Below are 15,176 nucleotides of genomic sequence, written 5' to 3' on the forward strand. Positions count from 1 at the left end.
ATCAAAAATAGTATGGAAAAACAGTCATCGACCACCTATTGAGTTTTCGTTTGCATGTGTATGTATCAGTTAGTTGGTCAAGTGTGTGTGTGTGCAGCTCTTTCATGCACTGCAGTCCACAATCATTTTTGGTTTCTTATCAACCTTGTCATTGGAACGGCGGAAAGTTCCACGGGACTGGAAAAAGGCCCACGTCATAGCAATCTGTAAAAAGGGTAGAAAATCGGATGCACATAATTACTGACCAATTTCACTGACATCGATTTGTTGTAGGATCATGGAACATATTTTACATAACGACCTTTCTAGACTCTGAGAAGCTCATCTGCAGAAATCAGCACAGTTTTAGGAAACAGTAGTCCTGCGAGACACAGCTGGCCCTCTTTGTGCATGATTTACGACAGGCTCTAGATACCGGCTCCCAGGTTGTTGCCATATTTCTCGACTTTCGAAAGGCGTTCGACTCAGTTGCACACTGTCGCTTGCTACAAAAAGTGCTCGCTTACGGTCTATCCAATGACATATGCGATTGGATAGAAAGTTTTCTAACAGACAGGGAGCAGTATGTCGTCCTAAACGGGGTGACTTCAACAGAAACAAGCGTAACTTCAGGTGTGCCCCAGGACAGCGTAATAGGTCCGCTGCTTTTTACGGTTTACATAAACTATCTGGTTGATGGTACTGACAGCGGCATTAGACTGTTTGCCGATGATGCTGTAGTCTACAGGAAAGGATTATCACACGAAAGTTGTGAACAAATCAGTGAGGATTTGCAGAAAATAAATGCGTGGTGTAATGACTGGCAGTTATCTCTCAATATTAGTAAGTGTAACCTACTGCGTATAACAAAGCGAAAATCCCCATTGATGTATGAGTACAAAATAAATGATCAATCTTTGGAAGCAGTAACATCACTCAAGTATCTGGGTGCGACTATTCGAAATGATCCCAAATGGAATGATCAGATTACACAAGTAACGGGTAAGGCGAACTCTAGATTGCGGTTTATTGGTAGAATCCTGAAGCGATGCAGTCCTTCAACAAAGGAAACAGCTTACAATACGTTATTTCGTCCAGTCTTAGAGTATTGTTCGTCTGTATGGGACCCTTTTCAGTTGGGTCTGATTCAAGAGATTGAGAAGGTCCAAAGAAGAGCGGCAAGATTCGTGACGTACATTTAGCCATCGCGAGAGCGTTACAAATCTCATAGAAAGCTTGAAGTGGGACACACTTGCAGATAGACGACGCGCTAAACAGAAGGGGCTGCTCGCTAAATTCCGAAATCCAATCTTCACCGAGGATGTATAGCATATATTATCACCACCAACTTCCAAATCGCGTAATGATCGTCATTCAAAGATAAAGGAAATAAGAGCTCGTACTGAGGCGTTCAGACAGTCGTTTTTCTCTCACGCGATCCGCGAGTGGAACAGAGGGGCGGCGGGGGGGGGGGGGGGGGGGGGGGGGGGTTTGGATATGACTTTGGCGCGAATTGTGCCCTCCGCCACACACCGCTTGGTGGCTAGCGGAGTATATATGTAGATGTAGAGTGTGCTCAGTAACACCATGTTCTTTTTTCTCTTAGGAATGTAAGTGAATATCGTAGAGTTATTTACGAAGTAAAATGAAGAGCTGTGAACGTCTTTGTACGACTTATTTTGTGGAATCTCTGGGTTATTTTTCCGTATTGCTACCAATCTCGTTAATCCCCTTTTCAGGACCACCTGTCCCAAATTGTATGACGTAAAAGGTATGATGACCTCGCAACTCGGAAGTAAGGTCAGCAACTACCAAATTTATTTATGGCGCCCTCCTTTCCTATATAAATTTGGGCTTTCAGTACGTATGAAGAGTTGCTGTTCCATAGAGTCGATATTTTGATCCCGGTTGACTTGGGATATAGTCTACTATTAGAATGGATAGCGACCCCAAAAAGCTACTAAGTGCTGATAACGCAGTTCCGCTCAAGGTGCAGCTCAAAACGAGAAACGGCAGCTGCCGCATGGGAGTGCGAAGGAGAGGGATTACTGTTTGCTGGACCCGAGCGTCGTCTCGTTACACTCGGCTTGGCGAGCACGGATTCAAGCTCAGAAGAAGGTGCGGTTCTCTATTATTATTAAAACGCGAATAAGATTGTGGGTTCATCCGTACATCGAAAGAAATATAAACTGTAGGCAACCAAGGAACTGTAACAGACGGATTCGAAATTCGTAGCTTCTTACAGAACGAGAAAACGATGCAACAGTGATTTGGCGCTGATGATTTCTTCCGCCGTAACACATTGTCACTTTTATTTTGAAAACCCACATATCTTGAGATTTAATTACATGGAAACTAGTTGACGGCGATTTGTGCTCGTTAAATCATTTGTTTGTGAATACGTTTGGATTTACACGTATCGGAGATTTGAGGCTTTCTGCTGTTCATTTCCATCTGACGTGTAATTTTACAGAACGGCAAAGGCTGCTAGTCACACAAACTCTTACGCTTACTCTTACTCTCCTGGCCCCACAAACCGCAGTCGGTTTTTGGCCTCGTCAAGAAACCTCTTCCACGGTACTCTGTCTTCGGCATCTCCTTTCCTTGTTCCCTGTACCTGGAGATCCTTGGCAATCTGGTCTCTCCATCTCATTTTCGGTCTGCCTAGAGGTCTTGGTCTTCCGGTTTATTCTCTGAGGCTTCTCTCAGTAAAGATCCCTGCTATCTTCTATAGATGTGGCTGCATCTTAGTCTTCTTGTCTTGGCTTCCACAACTTCGTCTGGTTCATTGTATAGCTCCCTGTTCTTCCTTCTTCGCCATTCTTCTCCTTCATAGATAGATCCAAATATATTTCCCAGGACTTTATTTTCAAAAACTTTTATCTTTCTCTCCGTGTATTGATCTATTCTCCATATTCGTGCCCCATATAGTAATACTCGCCTGGTGATGGTTTTATATATTCTTACTTTGGTTCCTCTTGAGAAAATTTTAGATGACAACACTTTGAAGAGCGAGTTCGATGCTCTAGATGCGGCTTCCATCCTCGCCTCTATTTCTTGCTTCTCATAGTTTTTGTTGTTTACTACTACCCCCAGATATTTAAGCTCATCTACTTCTTCAAACATGTGTTATCGATTTGCAGAGCTTCCCGTCTTTCTGCTCTGTAATTTCTTTCTACCCTCATGAATTTTTTGTTTTCTCATCATTTACTTATAATCCAGCTTCCTTTGCTTTTTGAAAGAGTCTTTTTGCAAATATTTTAAAGTCATCTGGATTTTCAGCGATCATCTGCAAAGGCAAGTACATTAATTTTTGTTCCTGTTTTAATTCCCTCTTCCGCTTCATTGCTCCACCCAGCTCTTCCTGTATTGGAATGTTGAACAAGAGTGGTGATAATCCATCTCCTTGCCTCATTCCTGTTTTTATATCAAACGCCTTGGAATATTCTCCATCCATTTTCACTACCCCTTTCAGGCCTTTCAGTGTCAATTTCACAAGATTTATAGTAATCTTTGGTATTCTGAATCTCAGCATTTTCTCCCAGTCTGCTAGTCACACAGAATTATTTACAATTTTTTGTACGTTTGCTTCAGTTGATGTACCGGTAATTTTATTCTAAACAATGTATGTACAGGCATTACATATTTCATATAACATTCTTTTCCCTCTTCACACCCCACTTTCTGTGTCAAATCTCTCCTGCCGTAGCCTGGGAGCTTGTAGCTGAATAAAATTGTATGTCTTTCGACTTCGCGTCCAAAGCCAATCTGCTCGTTCATGTTCACTACTGAGCTTACAATGAAATGAACACCCTTAGCTGCGTACAGGCGTTGACATACATCAACGGGGACAGATGAAAATGTGTGCCCCGAGCGGAACTCGAACCCGTGATCTCCTGCTTGCACGGCAGACGCTCTATCCATCTTTTTTTTTTTTTTAATTCTCATTTTTGCTCTATATTGGTCGTTGAATTTGTTCGTGGCGGACGTGCGAAGACACTCGTTCAGGTTGTTCGTTGACCCGTTTACTCAGTTTTTTTTATTACAGAGGGTAGCGAAACCCTCTGACCGAACACGCTGAGCTACCGTGCCGGCATCCATCTGAGCCACCGAGGACACAGGGGATAGCGCGACTGCAGGGATTTATCTCTGGCACGCCTCCCGCGAATCCCACATGTCCGAAAGAACAGATACCATCTTAGTATATATATATATATATATATATATATATATATATATATATATATATATATATATATATATAGTTAAGGCTCACCGGCCACTTGACCATCTTCTTCTTCTTGCGAATGCACAAACAGTGCCCGAACTCTTACGGGAATCGGCAACGCGCTGCGAGTAATGAGTATAATGGGCGGGGGCACTACGAATGTAGTGCGGGACAATACGCTGAGAATGTCGGTTTCGCGGGAGGCGTGCCAGAGATAAATTCCTGCAGTCGCGATATCCTCTGTGTACTCGGTGGCTCAGATGGATAGAGCGTCTGCCATGTAAGCAGGAGATCCCGGGTTCGAGTCCCGGTCGGGGCACACATTTTCATCGGTCCCCGTTGACGTATGTCAACGCCTGTAAGCAGCTAAGGGTGTTCATTTCATTGTAATTTCATTCTAACGAGCTGCATGGTCACCGATGGTATCTGTTCTTTCGGACATGTCCGAAAGTACAGTTACCATCTTAGTATATATACACTACTGAGCTGTCAGAGGACACGTCGCAACTCAGATAACTCAGCAGCACGGGCGCCGACTCGCTAGCAACTGGTTGGTAACGCCGTTGCAAACTATTGACTGGGGAGTTACTCTGCAATCGCGTCTTCTGCGGAGCTTTATTTAACTACACGGGAAATGATTTCCGTAGCTGGCGCTCCTTTACTAACTCACGTCGGCAGTGGGTTGCTTTTGAGGCGCTTCGTGTGTGGAAAGCCTAGAGGTTGCTAACGTGTTAGTCGCATCTGCGAAGCAGAGAAATTATAAACGCGCAAAAGGTGGATTCAGAACCTGGCTGATACCGAATTGTAACTGACGATGTGTTTATGGCAATGAAATATCCGTGTGCAGCTGCCCCCGGTTGACTAATCGCGAAGCACCAGCGGTATGAGTTTAGAGTGCAGAGGATTTAAAAAAGACGGTGGCGTCCCTTGTCGACAACCAATATGTGTTACATATTTCAGGTAATGTTGCACGTAAATAAAGCATGAAAGGATGCCAGTAAGCAAGTGAAACCAGTAACGCAGTGAACGCGCTCATTTTACATTATTGTTACGATAACGGCATCGAAATGTTGAGTTGTGAGCTGCGTTATCCGCTCGTCCGGAGTGGTATCATCCTTACCGTACTGAAAGATTCTGTACCGCGTGTGAAATCACTGTCCCAAAGGTGTAACCACAGTCGACAACCCAAGTTTCATCTCAAAAACAGTTAAAAGTTGCTTAAATTGCTGGCAATTCTGAGGCGTATACTTCCCACAAACCGACAACGCGAATGCTACGCCAATACGAACATTGATAGAACGGATGAATCAGAACATCTCCTAGACGTAAATAGGACCAAATGGAAATGTTATTTCGATTTGCCAGATCAACAGTTCGTAGCTACAGGGTGACAATTGTTGAACTCCATGAAATAAAATCGTCATAACTTCTGTACGGTTTGCGTAAGGACTTTCAAACTGCACGGTTGGGCCGGCCGAAGTGGCCGAGCGGTTCTAGGCGCTACAGTCTGGAACCGCGCGAACGCTACGGTCGCAGGTTCGAATCCAGCCTTGGGCATGGATGTGTGTGATGTCCTTAGGTTAGTTAGGTTTAAGTAGTTCTAAGTTCTAGGGGACTGATGACCTCAGAAGTTAAGTACCATAGTGCTCAGAGCCATTTGAACGATTTGCACAGTTGGCCGCGGGCCATAATGGGAATTAGTATGCGCATGCGCCTTGTTGTTGGTTTAGCGAAGACCACTTTCATTTGGATACGTTCGTCAATAAGCAAAACTGGCGCATTTGGAGGACTCAGAATCGGCATTTCGCGATTGAGAAGTCTCTTCACCCTTAACAGGTGACTGAGTGATGTGCAATGTCCAGTCACGGAATAATCGGTGCGATATTCCTTCATGGCACGGTGACTATCGAACGGTACGTGAAGGTTTTGGAAGATGATTTCATCCGCATTATCCGAAGTGACACTGATTTCGACAAGATGTGGTTCATGCAAGGCGGTGCTCGACCCCATCGAAGCAGGAGAGTGTTTGACATTTTGGAGGAGCACTTTGGGCTCAAATGGCTCTGAGCACTATGGGACTTAACATCTGAGGTCATCAGTCTTCTAGAACTTAGAACTACTTAAACCTAACTAACCTAAGGACATCACAAACATCCACACCCGAGGCAGGATTCGAACCTGCGACCGTAGCGGTCGCGCAGTTCCAGACTGAAGCGCCTAGAACCGCTCGGCCACAACGGCCGGCAGCACTTTGGGAACCGCATTCTGGCTCTGGGATACCCAATAGGCCACTGGCATGGGCGTCTATTGCCCGCCATATTCTCCTGATCTGAACACATGCCACCCCTTTTTGTAAGGCTATATTAAAAACAAGGTGTACAGCAATAACCCCAAAACCATCGCTCAGCTGAAATTCAGGTCATCGACAACATCGATATTCCGAAACTTCGGCGGGTCATGCAAAATTTCACTATTCGTCTGCGCCACATCATCGTCAATGATGGCAGGTATATCAAACATAGCACAACCTAAATCCGAATATCTTCTGTAGTGACGTTTACATGTTGAATAAAGTATGTGCACACCGTAGCTTATAACTAATTTACGTTTTTTTCCGTGTAGTTCAATAATTATCACCCAGTTTGTTCAGTACACACTCGTTAAGAGACAGTTGCAATGCGCAGTGGAGTGAGAAACAGAAATGGTTGCCTAATTCATTAGATACTTCGGCGCTTGACCCGTCTGGTACTGGGTTCATTAATGGTAGACCACGTCTGGAAATTGCAGTAGTTTTAATTCTGTGGCCGAATGTTCTTAGTTTCACCATAAACACGTTATCTTAGGGATGAAGAGCCATATGTATCATCTGATCGTGAACAGCGTAAACTTTGTGCCATGTTAATGACAGTTTTATTCTGCCAGGGAGTTACAAAACAGAGACGTCCGGGAAACAGTTTCCGAGTCTGTTGCGAAGTCGTTTCTCCGTAATATCCTTTCTTCTAGGAGAACTTCAGTCAAGATAAGAAAGTATGAGAGAAGTATCGACAGAGTTGAATCTGTGAGGGTGGGCCGGTAAGAATGTTTTCCGTGAAAGGCAACGTTCCGATCGGTCCGACACATATACAAGTATGTAATATGCCAGGAAAGTTAAAAACAGTGTTTACTCCGCTGTACGTACATATGTACATTCTTGTCCTACATGTGTTTTACCTATTAGTGTGTAGGCTCGTCAAGGTGGAAATTAGACTAAGATATATTTATAAAAGTAGCATTGAACATACATCGATAATCGTTAATCTGAGGTACAGATTCATATCTGCCTCACCTTGCTGCGTCGCGAGCAAGCGTGCTGTGCAGTGAGCAACGCGAACAAATCACTTTATACACTATAGCAGGGGTTCTCAAACTTTTAATCTGACAGGGCATTTTGAGAGTCCTGGTACATAGATGGAACATCTTGTTTATTTAGGAGATTAATAAAATTTTAGAAAATGAGAGAAAACTTGTTTTACTCAGTGATTACTTCAATTTTAAATCATAACTTAGACAGAAATCGTAATAGTATTGTAAAAACGTCGGAAAAACGGTGTTTCGCGGGGCACTTATTCACTTTGGGAAACCCTGCACTATAGTTTGTTTTACACGTGTAGGGTCCAAGGACGAGCAGCCAATCGGTTCATTCGTCGGGCCTAATGTCTTTCGTTCGTCGCTGGCATTCAACATTCAAATGTCTCGTAACCACACATTCACTTAATTATACGCATTCTCATCTCCAACGCAGAACCGTTCCGAGCAGTGTTGCTAGGCAAAAATAACATATTTCCGCTACGAGCGTGCTAAAATTTACGCTACAATATCAAATATAATTTATAATATAGGCAGGACAAATTACTGACGATATATAGGCTAAATAAAGAACTTAAACTATATACAAGTATGTTCCATATCTTTCTAGCCAGCCCATTTGACGATCAGCGACCCCACGGACGAGAGTACGAAATTTGAAGATCTTGCATTATTCACAAGGTCATTGTTAACATAATAATAGTAGTTTGACGTAACAGGCGCTTTCCTCTTTGTATGGGATTTTAACGTGCGAAGGTATAAGGTATATTGTGGAACATTAATACTTTGTATTCAAGTTATTAATATAAGGAATTCATTCAAAGGGGCTTTTGTTAGCTTCAGTGTTTCTTAGACAGGCAGTGAAATATAAGAACATGTACTCGTAAATACAGCAATATTTTGGTTACCTTGTGGTAGATGAATTCAGTTCTAGGTATCAAAGATTGGCATAGCTAGGGATGTCTTGTGAACTAACTACGGCAATTACAAAAACGTTCACAATTTTCTGGAGTTTTCACTGAAGATATGGGTCTTGAATGATTTATTCTTACCTACCATATCGTGGACATTGTCAGCGCAAAAACCAGCTACATTATCAACAGGTAACTCAGAGGTAAAATAGTCCCCCATTCGGATCTCCGGGTGGAGACTACTCAGGAGGACGTCGTTACCAGGAGAAACAAAACTGGCGTTCAACGGATCGGATGCGTGGAATGTCAGATACCTTACTCAGGCAGGTAGGTCAGAAAATTTACAAAGTGAAATGGATAGATTAAAGGTAGATATAGTGGGATTTAGTGAAGTTCGGTGCCAGGAGGAACAAGCCTTCTGGTCAGGTGAATACAGGGTTATAAATACAAAATCAAATATGGGTAATGCAGGAGCAGGTTTAATAATGAATAAAAATAGGAGCACGGGTTCAAATGGTTCAAATGGCTCTGAGCACTACGGGACTTAACTTCTGAGGTCATTAGTCCCCTAGAACTTAAAACTACTTAAACCTAACTAACCTAAGGACATCACAAACATCCATGCCCGAGGCAGGATTCGAACCTGCGACCGTAGCGGTCGCGCGGTTCCGGACTGTAGCGCCTAGAACCGCTCGGCCACCCCGGTCGGCAAGAGCACGGGTAAGGTTCTAGGAACAGCATAGTGAACGCATTATTGTAGCCAAGAATGACACGAAGCCCACACCTACCACAGTAGTACAAGTGCATATGCCAACTAGCTCCGCAGATGACGAAGAAATTGAAGAAATGTATGATGAGACAAAAGAAATTATTCAGACAGTGAAGGGAGACGAAAATATAATAGTAATGGGGGACTGGAATTCGGTAGTAGGAAAAGGAAGAGAAGGAAAAGTAGTAGATGAATATGGAATGGGGGTAAGGAATGAAAGAGGAAGCCGCATGGTAGAATTTCGCATACAGCTTAGCTTAATTATAGTTAACACTTGGTTGAAGAATCATGAAAGAAGGTTGTATACGTGGAAGTGGCCTGGAGACACTGGAAGGTTTCAGATGATAGATTATGTAATGGTAAGACACAGCTTTAGGAACAAGGTTTTAATTTGTAAGACATTTCCAGGGGGAGATGTGGACTCTGACCACAATTTATTGGTTATCAAATGTAGACTGAAACTGAAGAAACTGCAGAAAGGTAGGAATTTAAGGAAATGTGACCTGGATAAACTGAAAGAACCAGAGATTGTAGATAGTTTCAGAGAGAGCAGTAGGGAACGATTGACAAGAACGGAGGAAAGAAACACAGTAGAAAAAGAATGAGTAGCTTTGAGAGATGAAATACTGAAGGCAGCAGAGGATCAAGTAGGTAAAAAGACGAGGGCTAGTAGAAATCCCTGGGTAACAGAAGAGATACTGGATTTAATGGATAATAGGAGGAAATATAAAAATGCAGTAAATGAAGCAGGCAAAAGGGAATACAAACGCCTCAAAAACGAGATCAACAGGAACTGCAAAATGGCTAAGCAGGGATGGCTAGAGGATAAATGTAAGGATGTAGAGGCATATATCACTACGGGTAAGATAGATACTGCCTATGGGAAAATTAAAGAGACCTTTGGAGAAAAGAGAACCACCTGCATGAATATCAAGAGCTCAGATGGAAACCCAGTTCTAAGCAAAGAAGGGAAAGCAGAAAGGTGGAAGGAGTATATAGAGGGTCTATACAAGGGCGATGTTCTTGAGGACAATATTGTAGAAATGGAAGAGGATGTAGATGAAGATGAAATAGAAGATGTGATACTGCGCGAAGAGTTTGACAGAGCACTGAAAGACCTAAGTCGAAACAAGGCCCCGGGAGTAGATAACATTCCATTAGAACCACTGACAGCTTTGGGAGAGCCAGGCCTAACAAAACACTACCATCTAGAGAGCAAGATGTATGAGACAGGCGAAATACCCTCGGACGTCAAGAAGAATATAATAATTCCAATCCCAAAGAAAGCAACAGTTGACAGATGTGACAGCTACCGAACTATCAGTTTAATAAGCCACGGCTGCAAAATACTAACACGAATTCTTTACTGACGAATGGAAAAACTGGTAGATGCCCACCTTGTGGAAGATCGGTTTAGAAGATAGATTAAGGAAAGGTAAACCTACGTTTCTGGCATTTGTAGACTTAGAGACAGCTTTTGACAATCTTGACTGGAATACTCCCTTCCAAATTTTGAAGGTGGCAGAGGTCAAATACAGGGAGTGAAAGGCTATTTGCAATTTGTATAGAAACCAAATAGCAGTTATAAGAGTCGAGGGGCACGAGAAGTGTAGCAGTGGATGGGAAGGGAGTGAGACAGCCTTTTGCCGATGTTATTCAATCTGTATATTGAGCAAGCAGTAAAGGAAATAGAAGAAAAATTTGGAGTAGGAATTGAAATTCATGGGGAAGAAATAAAAACTTTGCGGTTTGCCGATGACATTATAATTCTGCCAGAGACAGCAAAGGACCTGGAAGAGCACTTGAACGGAATGGACAGTGTCTTGAAAGGAGGATGTAAGATGAACACCAACAAAAGCAAAACAAGGATAATGGAATGTAGTCGAATTAAGTCGGGTGATGTTGAGGCAATTAGGTTAGGAAATGAGACACTTAAAGTTGTAGATGAGCTTTGCTATTTGAGGAGCAAAATAACTGATAATGGTCGAAGCAGAGAGGATGTAAAATGTAGACTGGCAATGGCAAGGAAAGCGTTCCTGAAGAAGAGAAGTTTGTTAACATCGAGTATAGATTTAAGTGTCAGGAAGTCGTTTCTGAAAGTATTAGTATGGAGTGTAGCCATGTATGAAAGTGAAACATGGACGATAAATAGTTCAGACAAGAAGAGAATGAAGCTTTCGAAATGTGGTGCTACAGAAGAATGTTGAAGATTAGATGGGTAACTAATGTGGAGGTACTGAACAGAATTGGGGAGAAGAGGAATATGTGGCACAACTAGACTAGAAGTAGGGATCAGTTGGTAGGACATGTTCTGAGACATCAGGGGGTCACCAATTTAGTATTACAGGGCAGTGGATGGGGGTAAAAAATCGTAGAGGGAGACCAAGAGATGGATACACTAAGCAGATTCAGAAGGATGCAGGTTGCAGTAGGTACTTGGAGATGAAGGAGCTTGCACAGGATAGAGTAGCATGGAGACCTGCCTCAAACCAATCTTAGGACTGAAGAATACAACAACAACTCAGACCTCTCTATACAATTTTTGAAAAGGTTGTACAGATCGCTAGCTTTGCCTTCTGTTGCGACTTCATCATTGTCTATATATCTCACTAACATACACATTAACATGATGTTGTTGATATCTGAGGATGGAAAATGCGTTGTTTCTTAGATCACTACTTAACTTGTCCGTAATATTTGAGAAGAGTCTGTTCTTAATAGCGCATGTTGTGCAATTATGGAATGATATTTTTGCAACTGTTGAATCCTTCAAATTGAATTTGGGTGTCTCTACAACATTTTCCACTGAATCGAAAATAATATTGCTAGCCGCAACTGACAAATGAAATTTTATGTCAGCCACTGTAGCTTCCTTTTGCTCTTTCTCTGGTTTAATTATGTGAAAACGAAAGAAAAAGCAGTGGGCTCCTGCTATGTTGACGTAAATAATACAAATGCTTTGTGTTCCAGAGGGAGTTCTTACATAGTAATTCGTTACTGTAGCTTTTAAAGTTAAAATCCATAAAATATAACTTTAATAAGAGTGGTGTACTAGTAATAATACCAGTTGGCATTGTCTAACTAGTATGAATTAAAAAACTATTTTTTACGTGAGAAATACTTCTTGAATGATCCGTAGATTTGTTGTTCGTCTTGTATGTGTGGCTTCCAATGTGGTTCGCTAAGTCACTTAGTTTTGCTCCGACCACACGCTTTTCTTTTCGCTTTCCTGTTGTCATCACTAACTAGTCTTATCACTTTTTAAAAATATCTTCATTTAATCATATTTTAGACAATAATTATTTTCTGGATTTTTTCTCAACTCGCTCGTGCTCACCCCTCTATTCGCATTTCTTCTTTGGCTGTGAACGACCAGTTATTAATTTATACTTCCGGTTATCATTTAAATGTTATCGTCTCAGATGTCATCAGATCATTCATATCCTAAAGAATATGAAAGCGTGCCGATTAAACTGTACGCAACATGCACAGTACATATTAAATCTGTATTCGTCTGTGAATAGCTCACGTTTAAAAATTAACGTAATACTTAATTAAATATTTTTTGTACTTTGGAAGCGAAATTTAATCGGGTTTTACACTTAATTTACGCTACGTTTTTATCAATTTTAGAATTCCGCCGCTAGGCCGCGAAGGTCCAAAAACTCAGCTACGTGTAACGGAATTCCGTTACCGTTGGCAACAATGTGTCCATGGCGATTCTGCGCCCCTGGCATAGTTCCAAAGCTGCCCCTCCCCCCTCTATCTGCATTTTTTTCTATGCAGACTTGGGAAATTTTTCTATAGTTCTTTTAAAAAGTTTAATAACAATGAAGCATTACTGAAAAATATTACTTCAACGAACTATAAGGACGAAAAATATTCCAGAGACAATTTAAATATTGAATTGTAGTAAATAAATTACAAATTATATAAAATGTATAAAAAATTAAAGAAAAATGTATATAATCTTGTATATGATAGCTACAGTATGTTATACATTAAGAGACAAAGATTATTTCCTCCTAAAAATTTATTAGTGGTCCTTTAGTCGGCAGAAATCGTCAAAATTGGAAACCTTCGGTCAAATTGTATATTTCTTTCAGCACAGACTCATCGCCCTAGCTCTGAAAACTAGCTCCTGATTACGCAAGACTCGTGCCGTCAATTAGAATTTTCGGGATATCTTTGTTAGTTTTCAATTAATTGTTGTGCCTGATTTTCATGTATTTGTAATGTTCATTAAGTATTTCCAAAATATTAAACTCTTGTTTGGATAGTTCTTTATGCGAAATAAAACTACTTAGATGACCTTTAGAAAAAGCGTGCCGTGTTAAACCTCGAAACAGATTGTTCAGATCGTCGGAACCCTTTGCAGACAATACAGTTTTTCTTGTTGTCCGCCTGCATAGGTGGGCGGTAACGTGCTCGCCTCCCATGCAAGTGTGGCCAGGTTCGATTCCCGACCGGTTTGGAGATTTTCTCAGGGACTGGGTGTTGTGTTGTTCTCATCATCATTTCATCCCCATCCCGGCGCGCAAGTCTCCCACTGTGGCGTCGAATGAAATAAGACTAGCACTTGGGGGCCGAACTTCCCCGAATAGGCGCCTCCCGGCCAACGATGCCATACGCTCATTTCCATTCTTTTTTTTCCTTGTACTTAACAGCTAACGTAGGCAGCAGAATAATTTTCCGTTTGTAGGGCTACCACATAATTACTTGTGCTGCTCATACCACGAACTACAGAATGCACGTGTTTCGAACTTAACTTTTTGAATGTAACGCCGGTGTTGGAGGTCCTTTCTTCCAAATTTGATGTCATTCAGTTTCACATCTCCTTGAAAATGAAAGCTTCTGAAAAGAAGTAATATTATCCTCACTCGAAAACGTTACATCAGTACTCGTACAAAAGTTTTGCTTCACCCCGGTTCCCAGAACTCCTGAAGATAGACGTTGACTGTTGGTATTGTATCACAAACACAGTCCCTTTGACTGTTCACAGATGGCACTAAACCCAGCCAAAGACGTAAACAACCATGCATGAGCAGCGCCTATTAGACGGAGGGAGCCCAAAAGCCGATCAATTCTAGTCATTCCACCAGGAAGGAGGTACACGGCTCGTGTTATCCGTAGTTCAACCATGCCTAGACGGTCAATACCGCGGTTCCATCGCGTACGCATTTTTACTTTGTGCCTGGAAGGGCTCTCAACAACGGAAGTGTCCAGGCGTCTCTAAGTGAACCAAAGCGATGTTGTTCGGACATAGTGGAGATACAGAGAGATAAGTACTGTCGATGACATGCCGCGCTCAGGCCGCCCAAGGGCTACCACTGCAGTGGATGACCGCTACCTACGGATTATTGCTCGGAGGAACCCTGACAGCAACGCCACCATGTTGAATAACGCTTTTCGTGCAGCCACAGGACATCATGTTACGACTCAATCTGTGCGCAATAGGCTGGATGATGCGCAACTTGACTCCTGACGTCCATGGTGAGATTCATCTTTGCAATCACGACACCACGCAGCGCTGTACAGATGGGTCCAACAACATGACGAATGGACCGCTCAGGATTGGCATCATGTTCTCTTTACCAATGAGTGTCGCATATGCTTTCAACCAGACAATCGTGGGAGACATGTTTGGAGGCAACCCGGTCAGGCTGAACGCCTTACACACACTGTCCAGTGAGTGCAGCAAGGTGGAGGTTCCCAGCTGTTTTGGAGTGGCATTGTGTGGGACCGACGTACGCCGCTGGTGGCCATGAAAGGCGCCGTAACGGGTGTACAATACGTGAATGCCATCCTCCGACTGATAGTGCAACCATATCGGCAGCATATTGGCGAGGTATTCGTCTTCAAGGACGACAATTCCACCCCCATGGTGCACAGCTTGTGAATGACTTCCTTCAGGATAATGACATCGTTCGACCACAGTGGCCAG

General features: G+C 42.5%; 1 non-coding gene across 1 annotated transcript; it reads left to right on the forward strand.

Moving 5' to 3' along the window:
* The first annotated feature begins 4,451 nt into the window (after positions 1-4,451).
* On the forward strand, positions 4,452-4,526 carry Trnat-ugu. The gene has a single exon. It is a non-coding gene; the product is annotated as a tRNA-Thr (tRNA).
* Positions 4,527-15,176: the final 10,650 nt, after the last annotated feature.

Source organism: Schistocerca piceifrons, chromosome 2 (assembly GCF_021461385.2).
Source record: "Schistocerca piceifrons isolate TAMUIC-IGC-003096 chromosome 2, iqSchPice1.1, whole genome shotgun sequence".
NCBI classification, from domain to species: domain Eukaryota; kingdom Metazoa; phylum Arthropoda; class Insecta; order Orthoptera; family Acrididae; genus Schistocerca; species Schistocerca piceifrons.